The sequence below is a fragment of the Bufo gargarizans genome, chromosome 1 (genome assembly GCF_014858855.1).
Source record: "Bufo gargarizans isolate SCDJY-AF-19 chromosome 1, ASM1485885v1, whole genome shotgun sequence".
NCBI classification, from domain to species: Eukaryota; Metazoa; Chordata; class Amphibia; order Anura; family Bufonidae; genus Bufo; species Bufo gargarizans.
This window is the reverse complement of record NC_058080.1, coordinates 453,768,916-453,796,914: the sequence shown is the minus strand read 5'-3', so window position 1 is coordinate 453,796,914 and position 27,999 is coordinate 453,768,916.

Genomic DNA, 27,999 nt, shown 5'->3' with positions numbered 1-27,999 from the left:
TTTGATGACGTCACTGCGCTCATCACATGGTCCATCACATGCAAATGGGGGCCTTTATGCTCCAGTATTTGAAGAAGGACCCCCGTATAAAAATCATAAAGGCCAAGGACCAGTACTGGGTGACAACGTACTTAGACCCCCGGTACAAACACAAAATGGCGGACATGTTACCAGCATCACAGAGGGCTGTCAGAATGCAGCATTTCCAGGCCTTGCTTCGAGAAATGCTGCATTCTACTTTTGTGGGCACTGGCAGAGGAATTTCCACTCACAGAGAAACAGTTGCGGGTACCAATCCAACAGCGCATGCAAGATGAGGGTGGTTTGAAGATTTGTTGGTCACTTTGGATATGAGACATTCTTGCAGCCAAACCATTGACAGCTGCCCTCAGGGAACACCAGGACCGACAGGTGTCCGACTACATCGTGTTAACGGCCGATGTGGACGCTCTGAGAAGCAAGGAACCCCTGGACTACTGGATGTGCAGGCTTGACCTGTGGCCAGATCTGGCACAATTTGCCATGGAACTCTTGGCTTGCCCCTCGTCCAGTGTCCTGTCTAAAAGGACGTTCAGCGCAGCAGGGGGGATTGTGACCGATAAGCGCACTCGCCTAGTTCCCAACAATGTGGACTACCTCACATTTCTAAAAATGAATGAGGCATGGATCTCTGAGGAATTCAACACCTGTGACGACCACGTTTAATTGAATTTCCTCATGCCAGCCTTCAAATATCTGCCACCACTCAGAACAAATATTGGTCCCTGACTTAGCGGCATAAAAGGCCTTTTCTGTCCATTGAATGCCTAATGTTTTGGGCCTCGAAGTAATTCAACATCTGTGACGACCACATGTTTCAACTATTATCATTCGTTTTTTTTCAAGAGGGGCTATTTCGTTAGCCATGTTTCTAATCCAATTTTATAATTTAGTTCTTTTAAACATATGTTTTTGACCTGTATTTGCACTGGACTTCAGTAAAATTGATATCCAATGACGTGTAATCTACCTCCAGTCACATACTTACTTGTTCTTTTAGGTACGCTGAATGCATAATTTTTAGAGCTTGTAGTACACTGGCCTGCTGGAAAATTGATATCCAATGACCGTGTAATCTTCCTTCAGCCACTTACTAACTTGTTTTTTTATGTACACTAAATGCATATTTTTTGGGGCCTGTAGTACACTGGCCTGCCGGAAAATTGATATCCAATGACCGTGTAATCTACTTTCAGCCACTTACTTACATGTTATTTTATGTACGCTGAATGCATAATTTTTGGGGCCTGTAGTACACTGGCCTGCTGGAAAATTGATATCCAATGACCATGTAATCTACCCTCAGCCACATACTTACTTGTTCTCTTATGTATGCTGAATGCATAATTTTTAGGGCTTGTAGTACACTGACCTGCTGGAAAATTGATATTCATTGACCATGTAATCTACCTCCAGCCACATACTTACTTGTTCTTTTATGTACGCTGAATGAATAATTTCTTGCGGCCTTTGAGGAATTCAACACCAGTGAGGACCATGTGTTATCGAATTTCAACTATTATCATTAGGGCTTTTTTCAAGAGGGGGGATTTCGTTAGCCATGTTTTTAATCCAATTTTATATTTTTTGTTATTTTAAACATATGTATTTGACCTGTATTTGTACTGGGCTGCAGTAAAATTGATATCCATTGACCGTGTAATATACTTCCGGCCACATAATCACTTGATCTTTTCTGTCCAGTGAATTCATAATGTTTGGGGCCTGTAGTCCTGTGGCCTACAGTAACAATTTTATCCATTGACTGCATAATGTACCTTGAGCCACATAATCTGAATTTATTTTATGTTGGGTGAATGCCTTATTTTTAAGGTCTGTACTCCCGTGGCCTAAAATAAAAAAATTCTAGGCTCCAACAGGGCACATTTCAGAGAATTTCCCTTTAAGACGCATCAAAATGTCCCCTGATTAATACATATATGTCACTGTCCATGTTGTGGGACTATTTGCAACACTTCTACTAAGTATTCGGTGGCTGCAAATATGAGCTGATGGTTTTTCAGGTTAGCCTGCCATTAAATTGAATGGGGCCCCCCACGAACTTGTGGTTCGTGAACATTTGATCGAGTTCACAAACCGTCCCGGCCGATGTTCATCCATCACTACTCACCACTGCAATTGCTGTTCCAAGCAGGTAAACAGAGCAGAGAAATCAGCTCTCATATGAGCACTGCCTTCTCTTCAAACAGCTGATTGGCAGAGGTGCCAGGAGACGATATGATATTGATGACCTATTCTGAAGATAGGTCATCAGTAGTAAAAAGAGGACAACCCCTTTAACAGTAGAACTGGAGTGAAAGGGTTAGGTTGAAAATGTGGAAATGCACCAAATTTATAAAGAGTGGTGGACTGAACATTTTATTTTCTGGCTTACAGCTGATCAATGGGGGCACTAGCAGCTGGTCCCCTGTGATCAGCTCATTTTCAGGTGACTTTTATAGCAAAAAGGCAATTTTAAAAGCAGAAAAATGCAAAACCTATGTTGTAATAACAGTCCGAAAAGCAATGGAGCGGGGCACAGCCATAGCGAAATGTGGCTTGACTATGGTGGAAGGCATGGCGGATAGGGTTAATATTGAGTTGTAAAGGGGTGGCAGGGGAGGTGTGAGGGGTGGAGCGGCATTTTTGCGCCTAGGATTTAAGGCAGTGAGAGGAGGGGCTTTGGGAGTTTGTAGTACGTGGTTTGGAAGTTGGAAGCAGCATGGCCTCCCTGGAGCAGTTGATTGCGCAGATTAAGACTGCTTATTATGGTGCACGGCGGATCCAGGAGACCCTGCAGGCGGCTTTACATGGGGACAGGTCGGCCGAGGTGGCCCCAGTGAGTATGGCGCAGGCGTGGAGATGTAGGCCCTGTAGAAGGGCACAAGGGTCCGTCATTGATGGAAGGTACGTGTCGCTGAGATTCCTGGTCTCAGTGAGATAAGAACCGGTAATTTTGTGTATCAGCAGCAGCTAGTGTTGTTTTACTTAATATGGCTGTAAAGCTGATCTGGGACGGTTCTTATTGGGAGCAGCCAAAGAGCAGGGTGGGTGGCTGTTCCCCACATTTCCAGGCTGGGTATAAAAACCCAGCCAACAGTCTCAGCTGTGTGGAATTTATCCTCCATCTGACAGTGGAGCTCTGTCACGCTCTGCTTTAGGACCTAAACATTTGGTACCATGCTGGAGAGCCACACGCTGGGAATCAGGCGTCCTAAAGCCTGCTGTGGATGGTTGTGGACTGCCATGGATAAATCAGCCTGCCAGGTGACATCTTTGTTTTGTGGACTTTGTGCTGTGTGAATTAACACCAAGACTCTGCAAAGTGTTTGTTTTCCTTTTTTCCTTTTGTGTGAATAAGCACTGAACTTTTGCTTTACTACCGTGTTCTTGCCTCTGTACTGCAGCACGCCAGACCTGCAGGGTATTGCGATAGTGAGGTCACGGTTATGGGCAATCGAGGGTTACTCACTTTTTGGAGGAGAACCCTGGGCAGGCATGCGGCAGTGAAGGAGAGGTAGACACAAGTTCCTCTGGGGCACACTGGATGTAGGGACCAGACCTGTGGGTGGATGTTGCAGGTATTTTGAGTGCCTGAGGCAAGGTTCCTTTAAGGATCGTGACGCCAGTGCCTGTAACGGTGGCACACCGATTTATAGGAGTAGTAATGGAGTACACAGATGGTATGGTAAACCAAACGTTGCTTTAATTGGAAAACAGTCCAAACTTTATACAGACAGTTGATAATGATGAGGCAGTCCCTTATAACAATATTCCACAAGCAGGCTTACTTCTTAATATGGCAGGTATAAATCTTGCAAGATACTTGGAGGGTAAACAGTTAATGCTTCGCAGACTAGGCTGCACTATCCCCACAGCTATTCTGGCTGGATCGATTCCAAAGCCCGGATGCCTAAATGCTGGCTTTAATCCTTGGTAATAAATCTTCCTCCCGTATTGACCCTTGCTTCTATCTTATAGTACCTCTGCCCATCAGCTTACTTCTCTGAGTTGGTTGTATTGTTCCTGTTGTGAGGGAAGCTGCAGGTTTCTCCCAGGAGGTTCATTCCTACTACTGGGGTTACTTAATCTGTGCTTGTTGGATCACTGGTCTCCAGGCAGGCTGTACTCCTTCACTAGCCTCCTGGGGCAACTAGAAGCCTGGACTATCTAGCTGCATGTCAGGAGGAGGCCCTCAGCATATCTCTGGCTGGTGCCTTCTCACTTCTGTCTCCACAGACTCCTGACTATGACCTAACCCCTCCCTGTCTGGGCCTGGACATTTATACTAGGGGCTCCCTGTCTCCCTCTAGTGTCTAGGATGTCTAACTACACCCAGATAGGCCTGCTAAATATATAACAGGGGAACCAACACATGCAATAACACATAGAAAAATACATTAAATGCATAGATAAATATAACATCACTGTCCCTTGTGAGCAGAAGTAACACGTGACCCAATTGACCCTTGTGTAGTGCCCACTCCTTCCTAGTGAGACACTACAGTACTGCGTCCGCTTACCCTGCCTACCAGAGCAAATCTTCACAATTAGTGGCTTGGAGCGGGCAAGTGCAGTGAGGCTTGAATGCCGAAATATTTTTGGTTTGCATTTTTGGGCACGGTTGTATGTCAGTTATCAAACCAGCTAAATTCAAACCTGTGTCACACGACAAAATGGAGGCTGTTGTAAAGGCCCTGATGGAGGCTAATTTACAGCAGCGAGAGACCAACCTGCACCAGCGAGAGGCTAACAAGCAGCAGCAAGAGACCAATCAGTTGCTGCTACAACACGTGATGGCTTTGCAGACAGCAGGAACAACCCCTAAGCATCAACGATGCCCGGAAAGCAGTCCGTGCAGCAATCCCTAAGATGACACCCACAGATGACATCAAAACCTACCTGGCGATGTATGAGAAAGTGGCCACCAGGGAAAGGCTGCCCCAGGACCAGTGAGCTGAGGTCGTCGCTCCTTTCCTGGCATCAGAGTCTCAGCAGGTGTATTTCGACTTGCTGGACGATCAAGGCGGCCGACTACCCAAAGGTAAAGGGTGAAATTTTGGCAAGACCGGGGGTGAATGTGCTGGTCTGGGCCCAGCGGGTGCATCAGTGGGGGTTCAACCCGGCTGAGCCCGTGAGACCCCAGTATTATAACCTGCTCAACCTTTTGCAAAAGTGGCTACAGCCTGACGTGCTGAGCCCCACTGCTATGCTGGACTGGTTGTTAGCAGATATGTTCTCGAGGGCTCTGCCACCCCCTCGCCAGCAATGGATTGGCCAGCCATCTCCAGGTAATGTGCTTGAGATGGTCGACTTGGTGGAGCGCTATGAGGCGACCCGGAACTTACAGGGGGGTTCTTTTGGGATCCCGTAACTCTCCACCCCGGACCTGGTGACTGTAGCCCACCAAACCCGCCTGGGATGTAACTGTAACATCCCAGAGTATGTCACTAAACTCTGTCTCCCTGCTATAACATGTCAGGTGTATATGTATTGTTATCTTGTGTAATCTAACATTGCATTTTCCATTATTTGTATTTTCTATGCCTGTTTCATGTAATTGCTGTGATTTCCATGTGCATCAGCAGGTGGCAGCAATGTGTTTAGTTCAGTTTAGCATATCTAGACTGGAATAAGTACATTCCAATCTAGCCCCCCCCCCCCTCTTTGAGGAGGTGTGGAATGTTCCCACTTCCTGCCTCATGGGGAGTAAAGAAAGTTCTAGTTAGTGTACCAGCCACCCCCTGCCAGGGTAGGTTGTGTTGGTAGGAGTTCCCAGAACCAGGGATCCCAAGACAGGATAGAGCTTCGGCTGAGGCAAAGATCACTCTTCCCAGCCTGAGCCATCAGCCTCAGCTGGTTGACAAGAAAAGCAGGCACCTCCAGCCTCCAGGAAGAAACATCCCCTGTGAGCCAAGCTGTGAGTACATATCCAGAGTCCAGGAGAAGCCAAATTCCTCCTCAGCTAGTAAGGCTCAGATAAAGCAGAAGACAGACAGAGCAGAAGACTAATACCAGCCAGACTCTTTAGGCATATGACAAGAAGCAGAATAGATATAAATTCCTGCCACATATTGCCAATACCTGCTGGGACCCAAGACTATTGCTGTAATTTATATGGATTTAAAGCTGCCATTCAGTAAAGACAAGTTGGATTATATCTCCTGTCTGGATCTCAATCATTCCACCATAACTCCTACTGACCACACTCAATTTATTGCAAGTGAGCCAGGATCCAGGCGTCCAGTCGTACCAAGGTAGGAGACACCGTTGACACTACCATATCTGCTATACAGGGACATTATCCCCCTCTGGCATTCCTCACCTGGTACGTTAGCTATAACATCTTAAAGGGCCCTGCTACAGTACCTGCGCAAGCTGCAATTGGCGTCACAAACTACTACATATATATACTGACCCACTGCATAGCTGACCCACTGTACCGGTGTCCTGCTCACTGCATAAGTGGCGTAACGAACAGGATCAGATTGGATTGTGTGCCACCCCTGAGAACAGGATCGGATTGAATTGTGTGCTATCCCTGTTCAACAGAACCGGATCCAATTGTGTAAAGAAACTGATCTAATTGAATGTTTGACAGTATTGCAAGTTCTGAAAATTGTGCAGAGAACCCTGAAAATTGACTTTATTGCCTTATTGCCGTGTCAGAAGGCACAATGCGGTGTCCACGAGTACTTAAAAATTTAATTCGCCATATTCGCAAAATGGCGCCGCCTCTCCATGCTTGTCGGAGGCAGGAAAAGATAAGAATGCCCTCTCAGGAGCGCGAAAATGATAAATACGCCCCCCCCCCAGAAGCGGGAAAATTTAGCAACTCCCCCTCAAAGGCGCGAAGATATTGAATACGCCCCTTCAGGAGTGGGAAAAAGAGAGACTGCCCCCAGTGAACTTTCTATTGTGGACAGAGGTGATAAAGACTCCACCCTTTGGGCCGCACCCTTAGAACTGGACTGAGGAGGTTGTGAAGATGACGTTCCCTCAGCCAAGGTGGAACCAGATGGCGTTCGGTGATGAGCCGGTATATGAAGAACGCATACCTGAGGTCCATGTCATCCAGATTATAAGAAAAAGTGGGCATTTGACTGTGACTATTGCGCCGGAGGCTGTGGATTCCTCCCCACAATCCCTGCAACAAAGAGCCAAGCCGCCTACCTTGCCCAGCATCCCGGAGTTCACAGAAAAGGCCACTGGCGAAGTCCCAGTTCCTGCTTCAAAGAGCCCTGATCGGGTTCTCAGAGGCCGCGGATCCCTCCGCCTCGTCAAGTGCCCCCGTGGAAGACGACGTACCAAGCCAGATGAAGGTCAACGTCGACGCAGCAACCATCGCCACTGACAAGTCGCTGGCTGAGACAGAGATGACCCCCAGATCGCATCCAGGAGGCACCAGTTCCGGCCGCCCGGCCGCAACTACAGGTAGGAGCTACCCCGCTCCCTGAGGCCCCGGCCCGGTCTGAGTCCGCCCCTGCACCGCATCCAGAGACCCCAATACCTGCCGTCAGGCCCAGGCCAACGTCGCCGGATCTCAGCCTGCATCGCTGTCTGTGCATCCTGGTGTGGCGGAGGCGGCCAGTGATTCCACTCTGCCGCCCAGCTACGAAAAATTGCGGAGCCTTAACCCTGAGGTGCCCCATGAGATAACTGCTTTTGCCCAGACCGCCTGGGAATATAAATCAGCGGTCGAGGAGTGGGTGAAGCAGGTCATTGATGATCCCCAGCCAGGAGATCCCAAGTTAACCCGAAGAACCGGGAATGTGTTATGGTTCTCTGTAGAACGAGGGGTTGGGTTCCTCCAAGATTATTATTCAGGGACCGAGGTCTTTGTGGGCCGGCGCTCCGTCAAAAGGCACTATCTGCCCCAGGCCAGGCACAACCTTTACGTGGGGGACCATATTGAATATACCCCCATGCGGTCCATGCAAGGACTCTTTGCCGCTGGTGTCACTTTGCTGGACGACCCACTCTCACCTGCCATCACCCCAGAGTCCTGGCAGGAGGACCCAGGCTCTGCGGGCCGTGTCAGGTGTCTTCAAGAAACCCCGGATGGCCGCATGCAGGTCAAAGAAAACCAAAAAGACAGGGTGGCATTAGCAGGAGGTGCTCAAACCCACATGCAGTCGTGCATATATACAGGGGAGCAAATCCTGCACTTGTGGCCCGTTGCTAATGTCGATCCCCAGCAAAATGCATACGGTGGAGGATGCCCGCGAACCACAAGTACCACAATAGACATCTCACACAAGGTAGCAAGTGCGGATGTCATAATCAATATAACAATATAACAATACAATAACAAATACAGGTGCACTCTGCAGTCTCACTAAACCCTCAAACTGATTTTAAAATTGAGAGATTAGTCTAAGCCCGGGCACCACGTCAAGGTTTCTCAAGTGGCCCGGGACCTAACACTCTCGGGCCACTTGAGAAACCTTAACGTGGTGTTTCAAGTGGGGAAAAGGAAAGGGACAGGAGGCTGCGCCAAAGAGGTTTGATTCCGGTCAGAGTGGATGTGATGCTACCATTCCGAAATAGGTATCCGAATAGGGCAGTGGCTGAATTGTTAGGTAGGGTTTTGCTGAGGGTTTTCGGATCCCATGTATGTCAGTTGGGGCAGGCGGTGGTGTTCGGAATTTAGTTTTGGCACTTGCTAGGCCGAGTGTCGTTAGGGAAAAGATTGAGAAGGAAGTAGGGGTGGGGCGAGTCGCGGGACCGGTTCCGGAAATACCGTTGCCAGGGTTGCGTATATCTCTATTGGGGTTGGTACCGAAGAAGGAGCCGAACAAGTTTTGGCTCATTCATCATTTGTCCTACCCGACGGGAAGTTCAGTAAACGACGGTATAGCTCATAAACTCAGTTCTGTGTCATACACGTCTTTTGACCCTGCGGTTGCTTGGATTCGTCGATTTGGGCAAGGCGCGCTGTTGGCAAAAAACAGGAATAGAGGCGGCTTTCCGTTTGCTGCCAATACATCCGGAAAGTTTTCACCTGTTGGGTTTCTGTTGGGAGGAGCAGCTCTATGTAGACTGTTGTCTGCCAATGGGTTGCGCAATTTCTTGTTCATTGTTCGAAACTTTTAGTTCGTTTTTGGAATGGGTGGTGAAGCATGAGTCAGGATGGGAGTATCTGGACAATTTTTTGTTTTTGGGGCTGGCTAGTTCTCAAATTTGTTATATTTTGTTACGCACGATGGAGCGGGTGGCGGTTGCGTTTGGGGTTCCGTTGGCACCGGAGAAGATGGAAGGGCCAGCTACTGCTGAAGTAGCAGGTTTGCAAAAGATTAGGAAGGCACAATTGCGCAAGGTACAGTCGGTATTGGGACATGGCTACGGCAGGGACGGTTGCCCCTTCCCATTTCGTGCGGTTGTCTTCAGAAGTGAGAGCGGATTTGGAGGTTTGGGAGCATTTTTTGTCTCAGTTCAACTATAGATCAGTTTGAATGGAAGCGCAGATTTCCAATGTTGATATGGAGCTTTTCACTGATGCGTCAGGATCTTGTAGATATGGGGCTTTTTGTCAGGGACAATGGAGTGCGGGAGCATGGCCTGATGAGTGACGTTGGGCAGGCTTCCTTACTAACTTGGTGTTATTGGAACTGTTTCCTATTGTTTTGGGCTTCTGAGTTATGGGGGGAATTTTTAAGGCATAGACTAGTACGTTGTGATAACATGGGTGTTGTACAAGCTATTAATGCGCAATCGGCAAGTTTGCTGCCAGTAATTCGTTTGTTGCGGCATTTGGTGTTGCAGGGTCTGGTTTTAAATGTGTGCTTTGTGGCTGCACATGTTTCGGGTGTGGAGAATTCCGTGGCTGACGCTCTCTCATTTTCAGTGGTACCGTTTTTGCCGACTGGTGACAGAGGCAGAAGAGCAGGGGCATCCTTATCCTCAGTGGCTCTGGAACGTGGCATTGGGGTTTCCATAGTTTTGATTCGGCAATTCGTGAGTACCGGTACGTGGTCTGCTTATGCTTCGGTGTGGTTTAGTGGCTAGGGAATTTGCTTCTCACTCCTTTCGGATAGGAGCAGCCACTGAAGCGTCCAGATGGGGTTGAGGTGATTTGGCGGATAGGTACCGTAGATGGGAATCTGTTTGTGTTCGTTCCTATATTCACCCTCATTTGTTGTCGCATAGTGGAGACAAGGAGTATCAGTAGTTGATTATGTTATGTGTTCTGGCAAAGTTTTTTGTGGGGGTACCATGTTCATGATTTGGTTTTTGTTTTATGTTTTGCAGGGTCCGCTCCATGTTTAGCCTGGATTTTTGGTTATTCATATGTTTATTGGGGGGCCCAAAGAGCAGATGTGTGTAGGAATGGAAGGCAGTTGGGTTTCACTGTAGACGAATTGCAGTTTCGTTGGATTGGCTTACGCAGCTTGTTGTGGGGACGAGTGCTTCTAGAATTTTGTTTCTATGCCTCTTTAGATAGCCCTCCGGATATCATTGCATTGCATCAACGATTTGGGCGTTCGTCATCAGAGATATTAAATTGGACTTGCTGCGGTTGTGTGCAGATTTTCCATCATTGTTGGTGGTTTGGTCGGATATCGTTGCCACTCGGCTTGGCGGATGGCAAGGTCGGTTGATAAATTGAACAGAGCTCAGGCCAAGGTTAATAGGGGGTGGGTCGCTTTGTGAAACATCAGGGTGGTTTTGTGGTGCTGCATAAGGACTTGAAGGATGCGTCCACATGATTTTTGAAGTGTAATGGGGTACATCTGAATGATTTAGGAATTGATTTGTGGACCTTGGGCTTGCAAGATGGCTTGGAAATGACTTTTGAGGTTTGGAGGGACGAACATAGGTGAGGTGACACCTAGGTTCGTCTGGTGGCGGGTAAAAGGGGGATCCTGGGAGGCAAAATTCGGAATAGGTGCATGGCTCTATCTCTTTATGCGTGCATCTACGAGGTTTGTGATGAATGGAAAGCTGGGGGATCCTGTTTGGGGTAATAGCCCGGCAGGGGTATAATTTCCAGGAGTTGGTGCCCTTGGGTCGGAGAGTGCGGCTGAGGGTAAAGTTGGATTAAAAACCTGGATCATAAGTGGAGATTCGCGAGTGGCGAATATGGGTTTACTTGGATTGCCTTTTAGGATCCCTTTACGTCATGTAGAAGTATTCCTGGACAGGAAGTGAAGGAAAAAAGTTTACACGTTTGAGTAATGTTATAATGGTTAGAATGTATTTTGTACAATGTATGGTAATTATTGAGTTTTTCTTTGGGTGAAGGGTTTAGGGAGACACGAGCCTGGGAATCTTCCATCCCAGGAAGTCATAAACATCTTATGGAACACACTTGAACCCACTGCATAATAACATATACCAAGACATCAAGATGAACAAAACAGCTGACAGCCACACCGCCGGCATCTATTCCTGCTAGGTATTTCACAGAATCTAAATAATAAATTTGAGAAGTAAGCATATTTTGAACTTTTTAACATTTTGTACTTTTTTTTTCTTATCATATGGACCTCATAATAAAAATATATCACAACCAGGCACATGCATTAGATAAGTAAACTGTATTTGGCAAAATGGTTACAAGGGAATATTTTGTAATTTATATTACGCAACCTAAATATTGTGTAGCTGTCCATGACATGACTAGGACAGAATATCATCTTCTGGAAGTAAACTAGCCCAAACAATGACAGAGAAAAAACCCTGAATACTGCGAGGAATTTATACTCAAAATATATTATAAAACTGTGCAGCTTTTTATTATAAAATAAATGCTGAAATACAAATTTAAACAGGACCCGTCACTTCCCCTGACATGTCTGTTTCAGTAGTTACTTGCATTCCCCATGTAATAATAATTCCAGAGCACATTTTCATATAACTGTAGTTGTGCCATTGCTATTCCTATCATAAGGTACAGTATAAACCAATTATCAATAGACTGTGATAGAGATCCAAATGAGTATGAATGAATTGTGACTTGTGAGCAGTCTGCAATAAAGGTCCAAAAGGGTGTTACCATTTGGGACCCCATCAATCATAAGAACTTGGATCCCTTGCCCTTAGCTCCTCCTCACTGTAGTTGTGCAGTTTGAATGGAGCGGCAGCTGAGCATAAGCCATTCAAAGTCTATTGGACTGAAGGATACAGCAGAGTACAGTGCACAGACCCATCGACACTGGCTTAAATTTACTAATGTGATTGCACCTAGATCTTGTCATAAAATGAGACAGAATTTGGCACTTCTTGTTTTAGATGTATTTATGTAGCAAATGTGACAAAAAAGAAAAATGCACTGACTTAAAACACCAAGGGGAGTAGCCTAATGGAAAAGGGGTGTGGCTTAGCATAAAAGGTGGTGTGACCTAAGACGTGACTATTTTCATGCACCAAAATTGCGACATGTTGTGGCAAAATGTTTTCACAAAATGAACCAACCAACAGGTAGAGTAATATTAGACAAAAAGTGTCTGGAGTGAGTTACAGTTGTGCTCAAAATAATAGCAGTCTGTTTAAAAAAGTGAATAAAGCTCAAAAACCTTCTAATAGCTTTTTTTCCATACACACAAATGCATTCAAAATGAAGAATCAATGTCACTAAAAATATATTTGCAGAATTCATAATTTGTATTGAATATATTTTTAGATATTTATAGATTTTAGGTACAAAATCTATGAAGCCCACATCCTGCATCTTATGTACAAGATGTTCTCTCCCCCTTACTTACTTACAGTCTCTCACCAGGAAATTCAATGTTATACCAGGCACAATACCTTGTAGTGTTAACTCTGCTGGATGTAGAGTTGAGTTGTTTTTGTAACAATTTCATTTATTTTATTTTTTTCATTTTATCTTATATGGTTTCTAAATTCATTTTCAGAGTTTTTCAAGACTTTAAAGAGGACCTTTCACCAGAATTAAACTTCTAAAGTAACTATACAGGCATGTAGAGCGGCGCCCAGGGACCCCCCTGCACTTACTGTTATACCTGGGCGCCGCTCCGTTCTCCCGCAATTGCCTCCGGTATCTTTACAGTTAGGCTCCACCCAGGGGAACCTGCCGGCGCCTTCTTCTCCCATGCTGCAGCGCTGGCCAATCACAGCGCTCAGCTCATAGCCTGAGAGGCTTTTTTCTCTCTCAGGCTATGAGCTGAGCGCTGTGATTGGCCAGCGCTACAGCATGGGAGAATGAGCCGACGGCAGGTTCCTCTGGGTGGAGCCTAACTGTAAAGATACCGGAGGCAATTACGGGAGAACGGAGCGGTGCCCAGGGATAACAGTAAGTGCAGGGGGTCCCTGGGCGCCGCTCTACATGCCTGTATAGTTACTTTAGAAGTTTAATTCTGGTGAAAGGTCCCCTTTAAAATCTCCATCTGAAGGTTTTATCGAAATTTCAACGCTTTTTTTCAAAGATCCTTGACAAAGTATGTACAAGAATTGACATTCTCAATATAACCTCCAAAGTGTAAATATTGTTATATATGAATATAGCACAAAGGGGAAAAAGAAATCTGCTCTTTATAGCTTACAGCACAAAGCAAGATTTTACAATGCAAAATAAAATATCTAAAGGAAAACTGTTATTGAATTACATTTACAATATTTCACAGTTTTACACCGTTCAGCAAGACTTTGCTCTGATCCTACATTTGGTAGACATGTCTGCCTACAGTGGGCCTTAAAAGTTTTTTTGTATATTTCTGCATAAATTTGACCGAAAAGCACATCAGATATTCCCACAAGTTTTGAAAATAGATAAGGATAGCAAATCAAACAAATAAGTCCAAATATCAGACTCGGCCATTTATTTATTGAGAAAAATGATCCATCTCTGAAGCATGCTGATTCTTAGGTGCTAGCATTTATTAGTTAATGTGAAGTAGATTTTGAGAACTTACATGGTAGACTATGCTGCTCCTGGCCAGCATGGCTCCTGGACAGTCATGAATATGGCCAGTCATGAATATGCATCAAATAGGGACTCCTCCCACACTGCAGCCACTGATTGACAGGAGTCCAATGATATGCAGACTCCTCCCACACTCCAGCTACAAATTGACAGGTGCATAGGGAGAAATCTTTTTTTAAGCGTTCTGTCACTATACTATGCTACCCTCAGAGAGGTCAGCATAAAGGACCTGACAGGTTCCCTTTATTAGCAGAAAATGAACATGGCAGCAAATAAGCAACAGCTAGGCGGAGAAGAATTTAAAGGATTACTCTAAAATATGTGGTTTTGGCTTTAATAAGTGATGGCTTTATGCTCAGCATACCTTCAATAAAAGCAGACCACATGAATGCCATGGGTCCCAGGAGGGAGGGGTCCCAGCATTGATCTCCTTCTGCCCCTTCAGTGAAAAAGCAGCATATTCTTGAAGCTGCCACTAGGGGGAACTTTGTCCAAAGACATTATAATAGCTTCCATTGCACTGTATACACTTCTATGCACTGAGCTCCCCCTAGTGGTAGTTGAGGCAGATGGTTACCTTTTTTATTCTAATTATTTAATTACAATTTCTTCTGCTTAATAAAAAAAAAAATGTAAATTCCTCAGGAGTCTGGGGCACTGTGCTTTGTATTTCACAGTGTCTGGGAGTGATTGAGACACTCACACTGGGAAATAAGTGGGACATGGGTGCCCATGCTAGGTTTTGCTATGGGTCCAATGACATCTGCGTACACCCTTGTACAATAGTTGACTTTAATGGGGGCATCACTGCAGTGATGAGCACTGTCCACTACACGGTTGACGGAGCTGTGTAGTTCCAGTGCAGGCCTCTGGAAACTGAGCCACACCCAAAAAACTGATAGTTTGAGGTGTTGGGATTTTAAATCTTTAGAGAGCTGCTGCCACTGAACAATGAGACTAGAGATCAAATTCATCCCAAATTTTCAAAAGATTTGGGTCAAATCTGAATCTAGATTTGTGACTATTCAATTCTGCTGAATTTCTCATAATGGTGTCAGCATTTTACAGATAAGAAGACAGAAAAGGAGAGTGTTTGTTACCGCCAGAAGCCATGAACTTACCCATAGCCACATTTGTCACTATCACTTTGATGTTACTAATGCTGTTTTGGCGTTAACGAGCTCTTGAAATGAGTTTTATACAGTTCTATAAGACCCTAGAATGTCATCCACACAGGACAATTGGAGCACATTTAGTCTAATGTATTGAGATTCAAATTGAATCACCTGCCTGATTCAGGCAAATCAAATGGTTAACAACTTGGCAATTGTGTTAAAGTTGTCAAGATAGGGACTAGCCACCCACCAAACTAGATAGTGTTAAGGGAGTCTATTCTGAAACAGACAGGAGGGAAGACATGTCTGTTCAACCTGCAAAACTAGGCCCAAGTTCAGATAAACATAATCTCTGACACTACAACTACAAGGGTCTGTGCTCAGGGTCGTCTTTAATATTGATTGGACCCTGGGCAAAATTTACTTGGGCCCCTGGATCCCGCCTTCCCACACCCTAGCATGCAATCACACCCTCCACCACAAGACACACACACACAAAAAAAAAATCCACACATCTGGTAGAGTCCAGTGAATTACTGCAAATACTTCCAGTTCTGAAGACACCAGCGGCTCAGGATCAGTGCTCTGGGTAGCTGGGCTCAGGCTGGAAGTGGGCACCACTATGCAGTTTAGGAAAGAGACCGGGGCTCGACTCAACCTAGTGTTACAGTGCACCCCAGCACCCCACAGTATGCAGTATAGCACCCTATAGTATACAGCACCCCACAGTATACAGTAGAGCAGTATAGCACTCCACAATATACAGCTCCCCACAGTATACAGTAAAGCGCTATAGCACCCCACAGTATACCGCAACCCAACGGTATACAGCACCCCACAGTATACAATAGAGCAGTATAGCACTCCACAATATACAGCTCCCCACAGTATACAGCACCTCACGGTATACAGCACCTCACAGTATACAGTATACAGCAACCCAAACTATAGAGAATACATCACCTCATAGTATACATCACCCCAAACTATAAAGAATACAGCACCTCACAGTATACAGCACCCCACAGTATACAGCACCCCAGGTATACAGTAAAGCATTATAGCACCTCACAGTATACAGCAACCCAAGGGTATACAGCACCCCACAGTATACTGTAGAGCAGTATAGCACCCCACAGTATACAGCACCCCTACAATATACAGCCCCCCACAGTATACAGCACCCCATATTATACAGTAGAGCAGTATAGCACCCCACAGTATACAGTAGAGCAGTATAGCACCCAGTATACAGCACCCATAGTATACAGTAGAGCAGTATAGAACCCAGTATACAGCCCCCCACAGTATACAGCACCCCACAGATCCCACTATATTCAGACCCCACAGTATACAGTAGAGCAGTATAGCCCCCACAGTATACAGCCTCCCACAGTATACAGCCCTCCACAGTATACAGCACCTCATAGTATACAGCCCCCCACAGTATACAGCAGAGCAGTATAGCCCCCCACAGTATACAGCACCTCACAGTATACAGTAGTGCAGTATAGCCCCCCACAGTATACAGCACCCAATAGTATACAGCCTCACACAATATACAGCACCCCACAGTATACAGGAGCTTAGAGTATATACTTTTTCCTAATGTAATCTTCACACAAAAAAATGCTGCACAAGACTGGCAAACTTCTCCTACAGCAACACTCCTGGTAGACAGGACCTTTGATGACCTCATACCCATGTGACCAGTAATATTGCTAGGTTACTAGTCACAAGGTGATGATGTCATCTAAGGTCCTTAAGAGAATCACAGCTCTCATAGCTGCCTGGAGTGCTGGCAGGCAGGCATGGCATGGCACCCCCTGTGTAGCTGACAGCCTGACACCTGGGGCAGTGGCCAGCAGGGCTCAAGAGGCAGCTGCCTTGGGCCCCCCAGGAACAACTGGGCCCGGGGCAACTGCCCCTTTTGCCTCTTGTTAAAGAAGGCCCTGTCTGTGCTATGTTATCAGGCTGGATATCCCATCTCATCATCTTGTTCTGGTCACTCATGCAGTCTGGGCAGAGTCACTACTACTAAATATTGGTTCCTGTCTGCAGACAATTAAGTGCTCTGGCAGCTCTACTTTTATACACCTTGCGTTCTTTTCTTCCTGCATAGAGTTCCGTCGTCGGGGCTCTATGCAGGAAGAATCCTGATCAGTTTTATCCTTATGCATTCTGAATGGAGAGAAATCCGTTCAGGATGTGTAAGAAACAGTCATGTAATGTGTCTAAGTTTCGTTATCCTGGTAAACTGTGTTAAAATTTAATGTATAATGCTATTCTAGTAATACAGATAAATGTAAATGCCTGCAGTATTCGTTTGGTCAGTAGATGGCAGCATAGGACCAATTTGCATTGAAGTTTGCCATAGAGAAAGTGTATTAATGTGGTAGTGGCTCTTTAAAACAGCAGTTAAGTGTTGAAGTGACACGCCCCTTATGATGTCAGCCTGCCTCAGTGTGAGCAGGAAGAATGAGGAAGAGGGACTAAAACTATAACGGCTGCCATCTTGGCTAGATAGAAAGCAAGTTCTGTGCTGTGTAAGACGTGTGTGGAGATACTAAAGGACGTTCCTGTGCAGCCAAGCTGTGTGAACTTCAGTCTAGAGACGGATGGAGTATAAAGAGACCGTGGATTTAGTGAAGCCAAGTTAAAAAGGACTGTGTGCAGCAGCTAACCTGTGGAGCTGACATTGGGCTGACTGGATTGCCCCAAACAGTAAAGAGACTCACAGTGCTGTCGAGGTACCGGACAGTCACTGTAAAATTCTGGATTATATCCATCTGGTTTTCCGGCCTGCTGAGGAGGACTTCTTTGTTGCGGATCCTGCGCTGGTTATAAAGGAAAAGGACGACATCGGGCCCCACCGTGCACTTCCACAAACTGTAAGAGGTCCACTTGGACCACTGGGATAAGGGGGGTGCGCACCCGCTTGAAAGTTAGGGTCAGTTAGGGATAGTTCCTGGGACTGCTATTCCTTAGTGTCCGCACCGCGAACACGGACACAGCAAAGGTGGAAATTGTTGTAGTATTTGACTTGAATTGTTCATACTGTTTTATTGTTAACCTGCTTTTATTAATTGATAGTAAATGCAATTTTCTTAATCTTGACTTCTGCGTACGCACTCTTTTCTGGTTGCGGAGTCATACCACCTGCCTTGCTCTCGGTTCACAAATTGGCGTAGTCGGCAGGATCCGCCTACCAGAATGGATGGCGACGCACCCATTAGGAGGGATGGTGCTGGAGGAAGAATGCCAGCAGGGGCTGTAATGAGTCAGTTAGCAAAGTTTGATGGCAATAATATGTCTGTGAGTGTGTGGGCAGAACAGATACGAATGGTACAGCGCATGTACCAGACCGCACCAGAAGTACTAGTAGAGCTAGCCATATTGACGTTACAAGGAGATGCTAAGACTACAGTGATATTGCGGCCATTTGAACAAAGACAGACATTTGAGCAAGTTGTCCAGATTCTAGAAACTATTTATGGAGAAACCGCATTGCTGGGGTCCCTGCAGGCACGGTTCTTTCAGAGGGTACAAAAGGAGAATGAAAGTCTCCCTCAGTATGCAAATGCCCTACAAGAACTGCTCCGAGATATTCAAGGGAAGGAAAGAGGGGGCTCACCAGCCTTCTGTAACCCTGATCGGACACTCCGTGACCAGTTTGTCCTGGGGATCCGTGATGGCAGCTTGACTGTTGCTATGCAGGACTTTATACGACGGGAGACTGATGCTAAATTTCATGACGTACAGGTGGAGGCCATCTCACGTGCCAATAGTATGGTTCAGAAGCCTCAGACCGCAGTTGGAGTTACATTGTCGCAGGGGGCTAGCTCTGGCCCAGAAACAGTGGAAAAAGGGACAGTTAAAGAGATACTTACAGTAATGCAGAAATTGCAAGAGCAAATGGAACACCTACAAACCAATTGTAATGAGAATTCTATGAGAATTGCAGGCCTCCAGAAAACTAGAGACGAAGGGGTGGGCCGTTCACACCAAGAAGGTCAGAATCACCCACAACCCTACTGGAGGGATGAGGATAGGACCTACCGAAGGGGTCCCAATAATGTAGTACAACTCTCAGGAGAGAACGATGGGGCTTACCGAAGGGGCCCAAACCGATGGCCAGAGCGACGGGAAGTACGCTGCTGGGAGTGTGGACGCGTGGGCCACATTGCTGCTAGATGTCCAGAGCAGCGACAAGCTTATGAGAGACCGCCGTTAAACTGAAATCCCCTGCTGCAGTAGGGCGGGCAGTAGGGGAAACTGAGGAGACTATGAGAGGAGAATGCCCTGAAGAGGATCTGATCGCTGCAAGTCCCATCATACAGATGGAATTGGAAGGTATTCCGGTTACCGGGATGATTGACACGGGTTCCCAAGTAACGACCCTGAGTAGAGACTGTTACGAACGGTATTTTCAGCGACATGTGAAATATGATCCCCATACATTCATACGAGTGGTCGCAGCTAATCAGTTACCAGTACCGGTGGTGGGAGTGGCCTGGATGAATGTCAGATTATGTGGCCAAGATCTAGGCAAGAAAGGCATTGTGGTAGTACAGGAGTCACATGAAGTAAAGGTCCCTGTCATCTTGGGGATGAATGTGTTAAAAGAATTGGATCAGATTCTCTTTGAAAAGAAAGGTCACGGTTATTGGAGAGAAACCACTAGCCATCGGCCTACTCAAACGGCCTTCCAGCGGCTGGTCCGAACATGTGGCTTACAGAAAAGTTTAGATGCACAGTGTCCTCTTGCTCGAATTTCGGTCCCTCTGCATACAAAAGTTACGTTGCCACCCAGACGGGAGATGATAGTGTCCATGCCTGTAGGCACCTGTAGGAAACTAGAGGGCATAGCTGTGTTGATAGAACCACTGCCGACAGCCGGAAGAAGTGTTGATCCGCTAGTAGCCCGTTCCTTGGCAGTAGTCCGCAATGGGAGAGTACCCCTCCGATGTGTGAACACTCAGGATCAGAGTGTAGACCTAGCCCCAGGAAGGCTGCTGGCTAACCTCTATGTGACTCCGGAGGAAGTGAGGAAAGCGACCCCGATGCAGTTGAGGCCGGCTGAACGAGGTGAATGGGGGAAGGCGAGAACCCCACCCCTAAATGGAATGGCGGTGCAATTCGAGAACAGATGAAGATAGAGACTTCTTTGTGTTCTCTGGAACAGATTCGGAAGGTAGATGAACTGTTATGGGAAAACCGCACAACCTTTGCACGTCATGCTGAAGATTTTGGATGTACGACAGGGATCTACCATGAGATTCCCACAGGAGACACCCCTCCAATCAGAGAGCGCTACCGACAAATTCCTCCACAGATGTATCAGGAGGTGAAAGAACTGTTGACCCAGATGCTGCAGGGTGGGATCATTCAAGAAAGCCAAAGTCCCTGGGCAGCTCCAGTGGTACTAGTAAGGAAGAAAGATGGGTCCATTCGGTTTTGCGTAGACTATCGAAAGTTGAATACCTGCACCGTACGAGATTCCTACCCCTTACCTCGGATTGAGGAGTCCCTTTCAGCACTAGGAAGAGCCCGCTACTTCTCCTCACTAGACCTGGCTAGTGGGTATTGGCAGGTGCCAATGGCCGAGAAAGATAAGGAAAAGACAGCCTTTATCTTGCCCATGGGACTATACGAATTTAACCGGATGCCCTTTGGATTGACAAATGCACCTGGAACGTTTCAACGATTGATGGAGAAATGTCTTGGTGACTTTAACTTTGAATTCACTCTCATCTACTTGGATGACATTATAGTGTACTCTGCAACCTTTGAGGACCATCTCCGCCAGTTGGGACAAGTATTTCAACGATTGCGGGAACATGGGCTCAAACTGAAACCCAGTAAATGTCGGTTGTTCCAATCTGAAATTGATTACTTGGGTCATTGTGTATCAGGAGAAGGGGTGAGGCCGTCAAGGGACAAGATAGCGGCTGTTCAAGACTGGCCGACACCGACTACCCTGCGAGAAGTGAGGGCGTTCCTGGGAGTAGCCGGCTACTATCGACGGTTTATTAAGGACTTTGCTAGAGTAGCAGCGCCACTTAATGCTCTCCTACGAGGCACCGCCGGGGGTCCGAAGAACCGGTCCGTGAAATGGGGCCCTGAACAGGAACACGCCTTCCAGGCATTGAAGGATGCTCTTACAACGGCCCCAATCTTGGCGTATGCTGATTACCACTTGCCCTTCCAGCTATATACCGATGCAAGCCTGTATGGTCTCGGAGCGGTGCTATCTCAGTTCCAGGATGGCCAAGAGCGTGTCATAGCGTATGCCAGCCGATCCTTGCGAGATTCTGAGAGAAACCCTGACAATTATAGTTCATTCAAGTTAGAACTGTTGGCACTGGTATGGGCCATGACTGAGAAATTCTCTGAGTATTTGACCGGAGCTGAAGTCTTAGTACTGACTGACAACAACCCATTGGCTCACCTGGAAAATGCTAAGCTCGGGGCTTTGGAGCAGAGGTGGATAGCCCGAATGTCTAAGTTCAATTACCGCATTAAGTATCGGTCCAAGACGGAGAACCAAAATGCCGATGGACTTTCTAGGGTAACTACCCAGGCCCCCAGCGGAGACGTGGATCATGAGTTGGAGCATGTGGAGATGCCTGACTTCAGCAGATTTTCACAAGCCTTGGTCACTGCTATGCAGTGTGCAGTGGAAGGGACCGAAACGGCTCCTTTCTTTGGCCCCTCACTACAGGAATGGGTGCAAATACAGCAGGCCCATGAGGGGCTGGCGAAAATGATCAAGTGTGTTGAGAAAGGCAAGAAGCCCTGTAAAGAGGAAAGAGAACGACTGACCCGTGAAATCCTATTAGTCCTGAGTCAGTGGGAAAAGTTAGAGATGAAAAATGGAGTACTATGCCGAAAGGTATATCTGCCTTCTGAAATCGACATTTGTTACCAAATCGTAGTGCCTAGTGAACTGGCTCAATCATTGGCTCTTGAGGCTCATAATAAGAATGGACATTTTGGTCATGAGAAGACCTTTCGGTGGCTACAGCGACTGATTTACTGTCCAGCTCTCCGTCAAATGGTCGAAGAAGTATGTCATAGATGTCGAACTTGTGAGATCCATAAGGCAATAGAACAAAGAGCTCCCCTGCAAACCATAGTGACCCAGGAACCTTTAGAGATCGTCATGATAGACTACCTAATGGTGGGCCCATCCAACAGTGGGCACCAGTACTGCCTCGTAATGGTGGACCACTTCACCAAATTTGCGGTGGTGACCGCCACCAAGGACCAGACCGCTGAGTCAGCAGCTCGAGCCCTATGCCAAGATTTCATCCGAGTGTACGGGTGTCCACAACGCATCCACTCTGACCAAGGGGCTTGCTTTGAGGGACATGTAATGAAAGAAGTTCAACGTATCTACGGGATAAAGAAGTCGCACACAACTCCATACCATCCCCAAGGAAACGGAGCCTGCGAACGATTTAATAGAACTCTGCTACAGATGATGCGGACTTTGGAGGAGGACAAGAAGTTACAGTGGCCTCAGTTCTTGTCTGAGATGGTGTGGGCCTATAACAATCAGGTCCATTCTACAACGGGGTATTCTCCTTATACTCTCCTCTTTGGACGGTCTGGGCGAAGTGTCGGAGAGTTACAGTTAAATGATGTGGATGGGTTCCCTCCAAGAGATCCAGCCTCCTGGGTGCGAGCACACCGGCAGAGACTTGAGACAGTTCATCGATTGGTGCAACAGCGTCTGCAAGAAAATTCTCATCCTGATAAGACCCCGGTGCAAAGGGCACCATTGCAGCCAGGTGACCTGGTGCTGGTACGTGTCAAGAAGCCTCAAGGAAAATTGGAAAGCAGGTGGGAGGCTGTGCCATATCGTGTAGTTGCCCGCAAGTATGCAAATGGGCCTGTGTACGAAGTTCAGAAGGAAGGAACTGATTGTGTCCGAGTACTTCACAGAAATATGTTGCGCCTGTGTCAATCTGAAGAAGCAAATTGTGATGGAACTGATAATGTCAACGAGCTCCCACAGTCCGAGACTGGTGGTGTGGAATGGGCTTACGATGATGAGGATGATTGTTGGCCAATCCCCGCTCCTGAGGATGTTCCACCTGTGACTAGTGTGCCCCCAGCCTGTGCCCCCTATGATGCGGAGTCTGCTGGTCCTTCTCAGCCTATGGCCACAGTACCCCAGAGTATACCAGTGGTTCTCAGACGCACCACTAGACCAAATGCTGGCATTCCCCCTGTTCGGTATGCGCAGGACGAGTTTATTTGGCCTGCCATACAACGGTACATTACCACTCTACATATAAGAGTACAGCCCTCTGGATATTCCGTCATTGGCAGGGACTGCCAATCTTAAAGTGGGGGGGAATATGTAAGAAACAGTCATGTAATGTGTCTAAGTTTCGTTATCCTGGTAAACTGTGTTAAAATTTAATGTATAATGCTATTCTAGTAATACAGATAAATGTAAATGCCTGCAGTATTCGTTTGGTCAGTAGATGGCAGCATAGGACCAATTTGCATTGAAGTTTGCCATAGAGAAAGTGTATTAATGTGGTAGTGGCTCTTTAAAACAGCAGTTAAGTGTTGAAGTGACACGCCCCTTATGATGTCAGCCTGCCTCAGTGTGAGCAGGAAGAATGAGGAAGAGGGACTAAAACTATAACGGCTGCCATCTTGGCTAGATAGAAAGCAAGTTCTGTGCTGTGTAAGACGTGTGTGGAGATACTAAAGGACGTTCCTGTGCAGCCAAGCTGTGTGAACTTCAGTCTAGAGACGGATGGAGTATAAAGAGACCGTGGATTTAGTGAAGCCAAGTTAAAAAGGACTGTGTGCAGCAGCTAACCTGTGGAGCTGACATTGGGCTGACTGGATTGCCCCAAACAGTAAAGAGACTCACAGTGCTGTCGAGGTACCGGACAGTCACTGTAAAATTCTGGATTATATCCATCTGGTTTTCCGGCCTGCTGAGGAGGACTTCTTTGTTGCGGATCCTGCGCTGGTTATAAAGGAAAAGGACGACATCGGGCCCCACCGTGCACTTCCACAAACTGTAAGAGGTCCACTTGGACCACTGGGATAAGGGGGGTGCGCACCCGCTTGAAAGTTAGGGTCAGTTAGGGATAGTTCCTGGGACTGCTATTCCTTAGTGTCCGCACCGCGAACACGGACACAGCAAAGGTGGAAATTGTTGTAGTATTTGACTTGAATTGTTCATACTGTTTTATTGTTAACCTGCTTTTATTAATTGATAGTAAATGCAATTTTCTTAATCTTGACTTCTGCGTACGCACTCTTTTCTGGTTGCGGAGTCATACCACCTGCCTTGCTCTCGGTTCACAGATGCATCAGGATGTCTTCAGTTCCGGCCCGGAACTTTTTTTGGCCGGAGAAAATACCGCAGCATGCTGCGCTTTTTGCTTCGGCCAAAAATCCTGAAGACTTGCCGCAAGGCCGGATCCGGAATAAATGCCTATTGAAAGGCATTAATCCGGATCCGGCCTTAAGCTAAATGTCGTTTCGGCGCATTGCCGGATCCGACGTTTAGCTTTTTCTGAATGGTTACCATGGCTGCCGGGACGCTAAAGTCATCATAACGCAGGTTAACCTTTCCTAGTGCACTAAAGTAGGGAGCTGATGGCTATGCATAGCAGCAATAAGAAAAAATGACAACAAATTTCCATACTCTAAAGCAGCGGTTCTCAACCTAGGGGTCGCGACCCTTTGGGGGTCGATCGGCCCTTTCCGGGGGGTTGCCTGAGGCTTCCTATTGTGGGTCGCCAGCACAACGGCAGCGGCCCCTTATCCTCGCGCACAGGAAGTGATGTCCTATCACTGCCTGTGCTTGAAGGAGCCTGACGTCTGGACGGGTAAGTCGGGCCGCCTGTCTGCTGAGGTCCGAGTTTTTTCGTTAATGACACCGCCGCTGAGAACCACTGCCACCAATGATTTAATTGAGCCTGGCTAATTTTATTTTAATTATTTGGCTGAGCAAGGCTTAATTTATTTGGGGGGACATGAAGCACCGCTGATTTATTTATTTGGGGGACCCTGAGCACTTCAGATTTATTTATTTGGGGAACCCTGAGCACCATTGATTTATTTATTTGGGGGGAGACCTGAAGCACCGCTGATTTATTTATTTGGGGGACCCTGAGCACTTCTAATTTATTTATTTTGGGGACCCTGAGCACCATTGATTTATTTATTTGGGGGAAACCTGATGCACCGCTGATTTATTTATTTGGGGGTACCCTGAGCATCGCTGATTTATTTGGGGGAGACCTGAAGCCCCGCTGATTTATTTTTTTAGGGGACCCTGAGCACTTCTGATTTATTTATTTGGGGGGGGGACTTGAAGCACCACTGAGTTATTTATTTGAGGGGTACTGTGCGCATCACTGATTTATTTTTTAGGGGGTATTTGTTGTTTATTATTTATTTTAAAGTTATTTATTTGGTTTACAAATATTTTGTATTTATGCTAAAGTTCTGTGGTTATGAATGAATACTTGTGTATTTGAATTAACATTTGGTTAATGTAATGGTTGGGGGTCACCACAACATGAGGAACTGTATTAAGGGGTCACGGCTTTAGAAAGGTTGAGAACCACTGCTCTAAAGTACCCCTGCTCCATGTCACTACACAGGGTCATTGGCACCTGCACATTTATCATCAATGTCAGTTTTCTGGAGTAAATTATGACTAAAATTTCCTCAACTATTTAAATCTAAATGTCAGTTATAGAAAAATAGGGGTGGTCTTATGTGTGAAAAGGCAGTAAAAGATCCAGAATTATTGTATGATGCCTGACTACAGGCTTTGGGAATTAATAAAAAGGAAGATGTGAGTTAGATGGATAGTCATCCAAACTTTGTAAGTAATGAATGTTTCAGCTGGTAGAGAAACAAGAAACCTTTTTGATGTATTGAGATTTCCAATAAGTAGAAATGAGAGAATGCATTCCTAACACAGACTGCAACATCACTTCACATAAGAAAGCAAATGCTATCTAATTACACATCATTGTATAAATACAAAAGAAGATATATAATAAATGTTGAGAATAAAATACCAAAGACATGAGTTGTCTGCTTCCTCAAGGCTGCTCAACATATATATATATCAGATGGAAAAAAAAATCACTTTTAAAGAAAAAAGTTAAATAAAGGGAGTATTATAAAAAAGAAACTTTTAAGTCCATAATAATGCACAACAAAAGCATAAATAATCATATAACATATATTAAATAGAGATATCCAATGATTAGAGATGAGGGAATCGAAGCTGACGAAGTGGAATTCCATCCGAATTTCAGGAAAAATTAGATTCGCACCGAAGCCGAATTTCCTTGCGAATAGTATTTTTTCCTAAAATTGCTGCTGCACATGTGAGGACATGGAGAAACAAACTCTGGGAAGGCAGGATCACCCATAATGCCATGCATGCAGCCAGCCCTGTGATGTAACAGCCCTATAAATAGCAACGCCCATCTGCTTGGGGCTTCTGAGCAGAGTATAAATGTAGCTGGTTCCTACACTGCCCTGAAAATTGTAGGCTTAGGTAAGTCCAAGAGAGGCAGTATATTAGTGTCAGGTACCCATCTGCGGAAGCCACCTTGACGCCTGGTAGATGGACCCAACACATTTGATCAAAAATATGCGTAAAGAGCTTCTATTTTTCCATTTATAGTAGGTAAAATCACTTTAATTTAGAATGATCCCCATTTCTCAGCTCTATTGTTTGTATGTGAAATGTTGTGCAGCCATTTTTTTATCAACCATGTTTGCTTGATGGATATGCACCTGTGACTATGAATATGAATGTGCTAGTCAACATTTTCTTGTAGACCTATAAATAGGGTCAGCCATCTTAGATTCTGTCATTTACCAGTGTACTTAGTGCAGGGAGAGACGTCTGCAGGCGCTAGGGACAGTGTTAGAAAAAACTTCATTGTGCTACAAAAATTATTTCCAAGTGCAGGTAAAGATTATTCAAGGTGTAGAGAAAGGATAGGGAGGAATCTTTTCACAGCATTCATGTTGAACAGGGTTCAGTCGGGGAGGTGACAGCCTGGGCAATAGAAACATTCCTGTTACACCTTGCAGCACTAACTGGGGATCCAAAATTCCATTATACAGCTCTGTAATTCCATCAAACCGTTCTTATTAGGGTGCAAGTGCTGTTTGATACAGGCATTAACAGGGGTTATTACAAGAAAATATTTCTACGTCTTATTTGCCCTTGTGAAGTGCAGTTATATGTTCTAAAGCATTTTTTGGCGTGTATTAGTGGGAAAAAAAAATCAATTTTATCTGTTGTAAAGCGTTTTGTGGTGTGTATTAGTGGAAAAAGAACAAATATATTTGCCGCTCAGCGGTGCAGTTATCTGTTGTAAAGCCTTTTGTGGCGTGTATTAGCGGAAAAGATATATATATATACAGTACAGACCAAAAGTTTGGACACACCTTCTCATTCAAAGAGTTTTCTTTATTTTCATGACTATGAAAATTGTAGATTCACACTGAAGGCATCAAAACTATGAATTAACACATGTGGAATTATATACATAACAAAAAAATGTGAAACAACTGAAAAACTTCATATTCTAGGTTCTTCAAAGTAGCCACCTTTTGCTTTGATTACTGCTTTGCACACTCTTGGCATTCTCTTGATGAGCTTTAAGAGGTAGTCACCTTAAATGGTTTTCACTTCACTGGTGTGCCCTGTCAGGTTTAATAAGTGGGATTTATTGCCTTATAAATGGGGTTGGGACCATCAATTGCGTTGTGGAGAAGTCAGGTGGATACACAGCTGATAGTCCTACTGAATAGACTGTTAGAATGTGTATTATGGCAAGGAAAAAGCAGCTTAGTAAAGAAAAACGAGTGGCCATCATTACTTTAAGAAATGAAGGTCAGTCAGTCCGAAAAATTGGGAAAACCTTGAAAGTGTCC